The 8,174-nt window shown below is 43.5% G+C and overlaps 1 long non-coding RNA gene across 1 annotated transcript; it reads left to right on the top strand.

Moving 5' to 3' along the window:
• Positions 1-185: 185 nt before the first annotated feature.
• LOC107213190 lies at positions 186-3,974 on the top strand. The gene is made up of 3 exons (XR_001524664.2): positions 186-818; positions 1,522-1,664; positions 3,630-3,974. It is a non-coding gene; the product is annotated as an uncharacterized LOC107213190 (long non-coding RNA).
• Positions 3,975-8,174: the final 4,200 nt, after the last annotated feature.

Below are 8,174 nucleotides of genomic sequence, written 5' to 3'. Positions count from 1 at the left end.
CCTGAGGGGATCCGCGCGTGTCCCCGATCCCCGAGAGGATCCGTGTGTGTCCCTGATCCGTGAGGGGATCCGCGCGTGTCCCCGATCCGTGAGGGGATCCCGAGGGACGGCCGCGCCCGCCGCCGCCAGAGGGCGCCCGCGCTCAGCAGGCTGGGCCTGAGGTGGCGGGAGCGGGGCCGGGTGGGACACCGGGATCCGGCATTCCCTCCGCTATTCCCGGGGCCGCCCGGGTTCCCCATTCCCTCCGCTATTCCCGGGGGCCGCCCGGGTTCCCCATTCCCTCCGCTATTCCCGGGGCCGCCCGGGTTCCCCATTCCCTCCGGTATTCCCGGGGCCGCCCGGGTTCCCCATTCCCTCCGCCGTTCCCCGGGGCCGCCCGGGTTCCCCATTCCCTCCGCTATTCCCGGGGGCCGCCCGGGTTCCCCATTCCCTCCGCCGTTCCCGGGGCCGCCGGGGCAGCGCCGCAGAGCTCCGCAAACAGCCTGGACACGGCAGCCCAGGAGTTTTCCCCTTTTCCTCATGTAGAAAGGGGGTACGTGGGGGCACAGAGGGTCGTGGTACAGCTCAGAGTTGATTTTTCCAGAATATTGGAACAGCAGTCAGCTCTCCGTTCAAATTGGCAAGAAACGGTGAATAGAGAGGTTTATGGTTGAAAGCTCTTGTGCATTCCTGGTGAAGGGAAGTTTAAACACACCACTCGCTATTTCAGAAGAAGAGGGGAAGGCAGGACTTCGTTCTTCTCCTGACTGTGTCCAGATCTATGCCATAATTTGAAAATGGTGTTTGCAAACATTTTCAACATCTACTGAACAAACCAGGTACTCAAAATTCACTGAAAACTGTAGGTGTAGAGAGCCCAACTTCCCCTCTGTCACAGCTCAGTTTGCTAAACTTTCTGCCTGGACAGCCATAGAAAATTGTCTCTAGCTTTGATCTAGGCCCACTGTGTGTACAAAACATTTTAATTACATCCATTTAAAGAGGGAGTCAATTCTGACTGAATGGCCAGGAAACACTCTGTTCCAGGTGTATATTACAGAAAGATGCATGTGGATAAAAATGTCAAGATTGACATATCTTAAAAAACCTTTTCCCAATCTGATGGAAATGCCACCTTCTGACACAAATTGTGAGTAGGAGAAAAATGGACATATGATTTAGGTTATTTTCTCGTGTCAGCCCTTAAACTGGGCCTTGACACATACCGACTGGTGATAATTGGCAATATGAATTAACACCAGGGTTTAAGTGTTAGCAGACCTCAATCTTGGTTCTGGAATTCCAATAAAGTCTTTGATGAAAAAAAACAATTAGATTCACTTCTAAGCCCTCACGGATCTGTGAATGCAGGTATTTCACTGAAGAAGCTCCCAAATTTGCCCAAAACTAAGACACTTGTCTTCCTATTACTTAAATTTGTGATTGACTTAAGCCCAATCAAAATAAATCTGCAATAAAGGAAAAAACAAATGTTGAGTGGTTTTTAAAACCCCATTTTAAGCCATTCTCCGTGTCCCACAGACCACAGATACTTTGTTCAATGTGCAAGGCTCATCACCAGCAGCACCCACACTTCTGCAGGGACAGATGCACTGGTCAGACCAGGTGACTGCATCAGCAGAAGCTGCACACACACAGCTCCAGGAGAAAAATCAGGGAGATTGGTAAGAGCTCTGCTCAGTCTTTTTCTAATTGGCACGTTATTGTAGAAGTTAGGAAAGAGCTGCAAACACTGGAGCAGTTATCTGGGTTAAGGGACACTATGCAACTCACCCACATTCCTAAATGGCATTTCTGTACAGTCGTGGCTGGAAAATGGAGGTTCAGTGGTTGTTGCACACAGTGAAAAATGAAAAGTGTTATTCTGAGCATATCATGGCCTTGCTCACAGAAATCCTAATGTTGCCTCCAATATATTGAAGTTGCTGGCCTGAAAATGAACTTTTTTTTCATCATTCTGCCAGTAAGGTTCTTATTTGATTCTGTGAATTATTTAAAAAGCAAAAAATCAAAAGTAATAATTGGTTCTTTGATTTTATTTTCAAATTATAATATCATGGAAGCAAGTTGAAAATGCCCTTCCTTCACAGGGAGAGGAAACTTCAGTTTCAGTCCATTAAAGTTGGTGTATTTAGCAAATTTGAAAGCCTTTGCCTTGCCTCAGTGGTGATAGCAGACCCACAGAGAGCATTCAGTAAATTACAAAGGAGCTGATTTGGTTAATGAGGTTTCATTAGTCACACATTTTGATGGGTTCCAGTGCTTTGGTGCACAGAGCCATGGACGAGTAAAAGAAGACATTTAAGAGTCCCTGTGTGTCTGCAGCCAGCATCACATCATCTCAAACAGATCTTTGGCTTCACACACCACCTCAGCTGGCCTGGAGCATGGAATGCTGCTCCCCTGAGCTGCTGGTGCCCCTGCAAAGCCAGGAGAGGATCTGCCAGAGATGTTTTGTGAGGCTGCACTTGTGTTGTGGCAGTTCCTGGGACTGAATCCTGCCCCACAATGCTCTTTACAGCAGTGGCCTTTTGGAATGTGGAGCCAGAAGGAAACACTTGGAACTGCTGACACTTTGCTCTGAGAAGATGCTAAGTGCCCAATTGCCATTAATTTCTCACTTGAATATCACCAGAGCACATGTGGGGGCTTTGCAGCCTCTGCACAAGGTACACCAGTGCTCAGCCTTCCTTAGGAACAAACACTGACAAATGGGCAGTTTTTAAATTTTTTTTTTTTTAACAAAAAGTAAAAATCTTTTAAATTATTCAAGAATTCAGATGGATCTGACACACAGGCAAAGGTGATGAAATTAAGAAAAATAGCTTTGTAAAACAGGCAGAAAATTTGGTTATGCAATGAAACAGGATAAATGTGTCTTAGATGAATATGAGACAGGGCTTTCTCTACAAACAATAAAATTTTTAGCCTGTTAGCTTCATGGAATTTCCTTAGAAATCCTAGCTTCAGGCCATCCTGTCTTCAAGGTACTAAAAAAATTTACAAACTCTGTTGGGCCAAGAATGCTGCTTCTGTTTCTTAGGAGCAGTTTGAAGAGAAATGCAGAACAATTGTTTATAGCGTGAGCATGCAAGCATTGCTATCATTAAAATCCATATTCAGAAAAAGAATTTGATTTGCCTCAGACAGGCAAGCTGCTGGACCTGGTGCTTTACACAATGCAAATGCTGGGAACTGAGGGTGATTTCAGAACCTATTGTCACCAGAGAGTCAGAAGTCTGCAGGATCCAAATGTCTGGGAGTTTTAAACCTGAGCCATGTGCAGAAAAGCAAAGAAAGATCATTGAATGCTTTGGGTGTTATAAATGACAATATTATATTGGCATTCACATCCATGTATTAGCTTTTGCATGATTGTTATTAATCATTAATAATCATCATTATTAATTATTGTTTTGATATGGTACAATTTATACTTTTAACTGGCTTGATATAGTAAAATCTCAGTTTATGTATGTACTGTATAGCTTATATAAATATTAGTGTTATGATTATATAATAGGCCTTAGCAAAATGTTAAGACAGAGACTAGATTAAATGTTAAAACTCTTTTATGTGACTAGCTCAGAGAATGGTGTAAAACAATTATGTTTTTCTCACATCTGCAGACTAGCCTCTCCAACTAATAACAGTGACAGAAAACAGAGCATCAGAGAAGAATTTATTGATCCCTCATTACCAGGGAATGTGAAAAAATAGGATGAAACCACAAGAAGAAATAAAATATATTGGCCCAATGTAAAGGATGTCACACAGACAAGTCAGAGATTAAAACCAAACAAGAGAGTTTCTGGGACATCAAAAACTCATAGGAATGTTTGAATAATATGTAAACTCGTGAATATGCATGTAACCCCAGCAATGTAACAGTATATAGAGAATATTGTTTTAGGTTAAAGGTGTGTATTTTGGTCAGTCACCAAAAACACCCCAGTGCTGGATATTTGTTCTTTTTCATCCCCTTATTAAAGTTTTAAAAATTCTAAAGAATGAACTTTGTTTTTCTTATGAGTAAGAAGGGACCTTAAATCTCATCTCATCCCAATGCCCAAGATTTCCCATAGGAAATCTTTTCCATAAGGATAACCATGGCCATGTTTGCTTTGCTAAGAGCACCTTTGGCAGAACCAAACACACTGGGGAAGCCTCACAGAGTGTTCAGGGCACGTGAGCACATCTGGATCTGCTGGATCTCCAGCTGCTGGACACCTCTTACAGCTGGGACTGTGACAGCCTGGTCCCAGTAACTATAGATCCAGCTGGGAGAGGGATTCCAAAGGCAGCCTCGTGTGTCCCTCCCTCCCCTTCACACACTCTCCCAGCAGCAGGTTCTGGGCACTCAGCTCCACGACTGGAGCTTTTACAGAATGGAAAAAACAAAAGTGTCTCCCAGCTCCATGTTCCTTTTCCCTCCTCTGTGCTGTCCAGTGTGTGTACAACCCTGAATCAGCCCTGCTTATCTGCAGGACCTGATGTCCCCTTCCAGCAAGGGCCATGACAAGGGAGTGTGGCTCTGGCTGCTGCTTCTCTCTTTAATCTCTGCAGGTGATGGATGGCTGCAGAGAAAATATTCTGTGGTACAGCAATAAGCCAAACAGAAATGGATTTCTGGTCACAAACCAACAGATTGGTCACAAACAAACAAACAAGAAAAAGAGGTTAAGACAAACACAACTGATACCACTCTAAAGCAAAAAAAAAAAAAAAAAAAAAACCAAAAAAAACCCCCAAACCAACCAACCAACCCAAAACCCAACAGCAACAACAAAAAAATCCCAAACAAACAAAACAAAACACCAAAAAAAAATAGGGAGAAAAAGAGGAAAAAAAGGTAGCAATTAACCTTATCCTGGAGGAGACTGGAGCAGAGGAGGAGATCCATCTAATGGGGTTTGTCTTTGAACTGCAAATACAAATCTAAATACAAATTGGTTCCCAGCACTGGGTTTGATCATAATGATGCAGGTCCAGAAAAGACAGGCATCAGGTGGAAAAGTGAAGCAGGCACCCCTTCTGATCTGCCAGTAGCACCATCATCTTCCCAGTGCAGCTGTCTGGAAAACTCTGGACCCCCAAACAGTAAATTCTGTATAAATATGTCCCAAAGTAGTATGTTTTCCATAAGTATTTCTTTCATGGTAAGACAGCCAAGACATTCCTACCAAGTAAACGTCTGCCTTTAAACAAAAAAATACTTTTGTTTATACTGAGACAAGTGAGAAAAGCGAAAGTCAGGAGCCCAAGTTGCAGAAGTGAAAACCATATTTCTTCCCCAGATAGTTTGATCTCTAAATCATCTGAAGGCATGGGCAAAGCAGCTGAAACGTTCCTGGAGATTTATGAAGCATTACCTCACACCCAGCTGCTTTGTTGCCCTCAAACATTACACTCTCATTTGGCTGCATTTTCCACTCCACACAACTGATTTTAATTTTCAGTCAGGTGTTAATGTAAGAATACGAGTGCCACAATGATTTTTCCATCCCCATCTATATCTTGAAAAGGTACAAGCTATTTAGTTACTAAAATAAGCTCTAAGATCATATTTTAAGAGCTGGGAGGTTTGCATGGTTTGAAGCACCTTTCATTTTTGCTGACTTCCTAAATGATGATGCAACAGTCATGGCCAAGACTGGACCCAAGTCCTGCAGGAAGATGATGTTTACTTGAAACACTCAAATGATTGAGCCCAAGAGGCTGTTTTGAGTGAAAATCTGCCCTGGTGAAAGGGCAGATTCTGGCTCAGTGGAGGGAGACTGTTCATTCTATAATGAAACCCTTTCTCCAGAGAAGCCCCTTTGGAGACAGCCTGACTTTCAGGAGTTCCAGCATATGACTGTTTCAGCACTTCCTCCCTGGCCTGTGAGCACCACATCTTTGCAGCAGCACTGGGAAAGGAGTAAAACCCTTCTAGATGCCTCTTTCCCCTGAAAATTTTACTCAGATTTGGGGACCCCTTGCACTAAAAGTGTGTTGGACCATCTCACTTCAATTCCACTGCCTGTCAGAACAAAGCCCAGCTTTGCCATGGCTGACACTGGGTTTGTGGCTATTGCTCTGCCCTGGATTACACATTGCTCCCAAACCACAGGCTGCAGAGCCCAGGGATCCTGATGTTCAGCATTTCCCTGCCATTTGCATCTCCTTCTCTTTGGCACCCCTTGAGGACACGACTCAGGTGATTTTCTGGTGCCACAGTTCACATGGACAGGGCAAGCACAGGTTTGTGCTGTAACTCAAGACACTGGGTGGAAGGTAAGGGACAGCCCAGCCAGTGAGTCATTTGGAAAGAGGTGTCTGAGGGGGACAGAAGTTCCTGCTGTCCCTTCTGCACAGGAGGAGCTGGGAATCCTTCATTTGTTGAAAGATTTCTCCAATAACTGACTCAAGTCCCTTCCAGTAAGCACTCTGCTGTCCCAAAGTCTCCCTTCACTTTGTTGCTGGGAGGGGAGAAAATCCAGTTCACTGCTTATTGTTACTACTGTCTTTTTCTAGAGGAAACAGACTGTCCTGTGTTGTGGACATGATTTTCTTAACCTGAGAGAGTTTTAGGCTCTCAGGAGTTGATCTGTTTCCCAAGGGAGAGTCTTTTGGGAAAATTCTCTCTCTCAAGGACGTTGTGTTGTGTAAATAAGTTTTTGGTTCTCAAAATAATGACACAGATGTTCTGAGAGTGTTTTCCTCTTGTCACACCAATGGGATAAGGGAGGTGTTGTTCCTTGTACCAATCAGATTAACCTGTATCAGAACACCTTATAAAAAGGGTTGAAAACCCTGAAATACGGGCTTTTTAGCCTCCTGAAAATAAACCTCGTCTGTTTGCGATAAGAACCCTTGCTTCATTCTTTGTGTCCACTAGAGACACTGTATCACAACCAAATGTATGACTTGATTATTGCTGCAGCAGTGATGAAGCCAAACCACAGCAAACAGCAAGGAACAGTAACCCAGGACAGAGATAAATCCAGCCCATAAAGTCATGTTTAGCTCATCCACTCACCGGTAACTTGGAGATTTCTTTTGTCCCTGACTCTTGCCTTTCCCATGCACGTATCTCTCTTTTAAACACAATCTGGAGCTCTCCCCACCCCCAGAGATAAACAAGCCCTGGCTGGGCACCAGATGCCCACTAAGCCTCTTGGAAATGCCTAAGACAGCATCCACATGGAGCAATCCATGAGGTAATTCCTTAGACTGATCCCCTCCTGTCAATGGCTTTTTTTCACAGCGTGGACTCTGTAAGTACATAGGAAGACAATTCCTGCCCTGAGAGATGTAGGAACAAATCTGTAGTCATTCTGACCATTTTCTCTTTGGGGATGCATCCTGTGCTTGCAGCCATGTGCTTTATCCAGGTCTGATCCACAGGCATAAATCCTGGGATGGGGCAGTTTACCTGCCTGCTCTACCTGAAATGGCATTAAAAAAGTTCTGACAATTGCTGTAACTTGTAATACACAGTGAAATTTAGAAAATCCAGATCAAGAGTCATATTCTTTCTGAACAGGTAACAGCAGAAGGATTCTCCCTGGAAAATCTAGAACAAAGTCTCTTAATATCAGAAAATAAAAATACTATTTTACAGTGATAATTGAAGCCATTTGTTGCAAGAAACTTGAACCTGAAAGGAAAACAGAAATAACATCCTAGTCATATACTTCCTTGGGGAATTTCAGCTTGCAGACAGGAAGCAAACACTTTCTACAAATCAAACCAATAGCAGGTTTCCTGAAAAATGTAACTCTTTTCCACATGCTTGCCACCAAGAACTATTTTTAAACCTCACTATGAAAAATTGCAGGTCAGTGTTGTTTTACAGAAGATCTGAAAATTCCCAGCGACTGGTATCCATCATCTGGTAATGAGGTAATTTTTTTTACATTTTTCACTCTTTGTTGTCATTCTGGCCTCACTAGGCAACTTTTTCAATTTTTTGCTACAGCTGTAATACTTCTGTTATGTGGTTTTAATGAGGCTTATGTGCAACTCTGAGTCCTTAGGGAAAAAAAATAAAAAAAAATAAAAAATATAGCTGTTGAAGGAAAATTGGAGGTGCTTTACTCTCTGCCAGTACACTGGATATATTCAGAAGCCACTGCTGCTGTTTGGAAGGCAGGCACCTGGCCTGTCTCCAGAGCAGCATTTCTGGCAGC

This window comes from Parus major, chromosome 20 (assembly GCF_001522545.3).
Source record: "Parus major isolate Abel chromosome 20, Parus_major1.1, whole genome shotgun sequence".
Classification (NCBI taxonomy): Eukaryota; Metazoa; Chordata; class Aves; order Passeriformes; family Paridae; genus Parus; species Parus major.
This window is presented reverse-complemented; position numbering and strand designations above follow the sequence as displayed.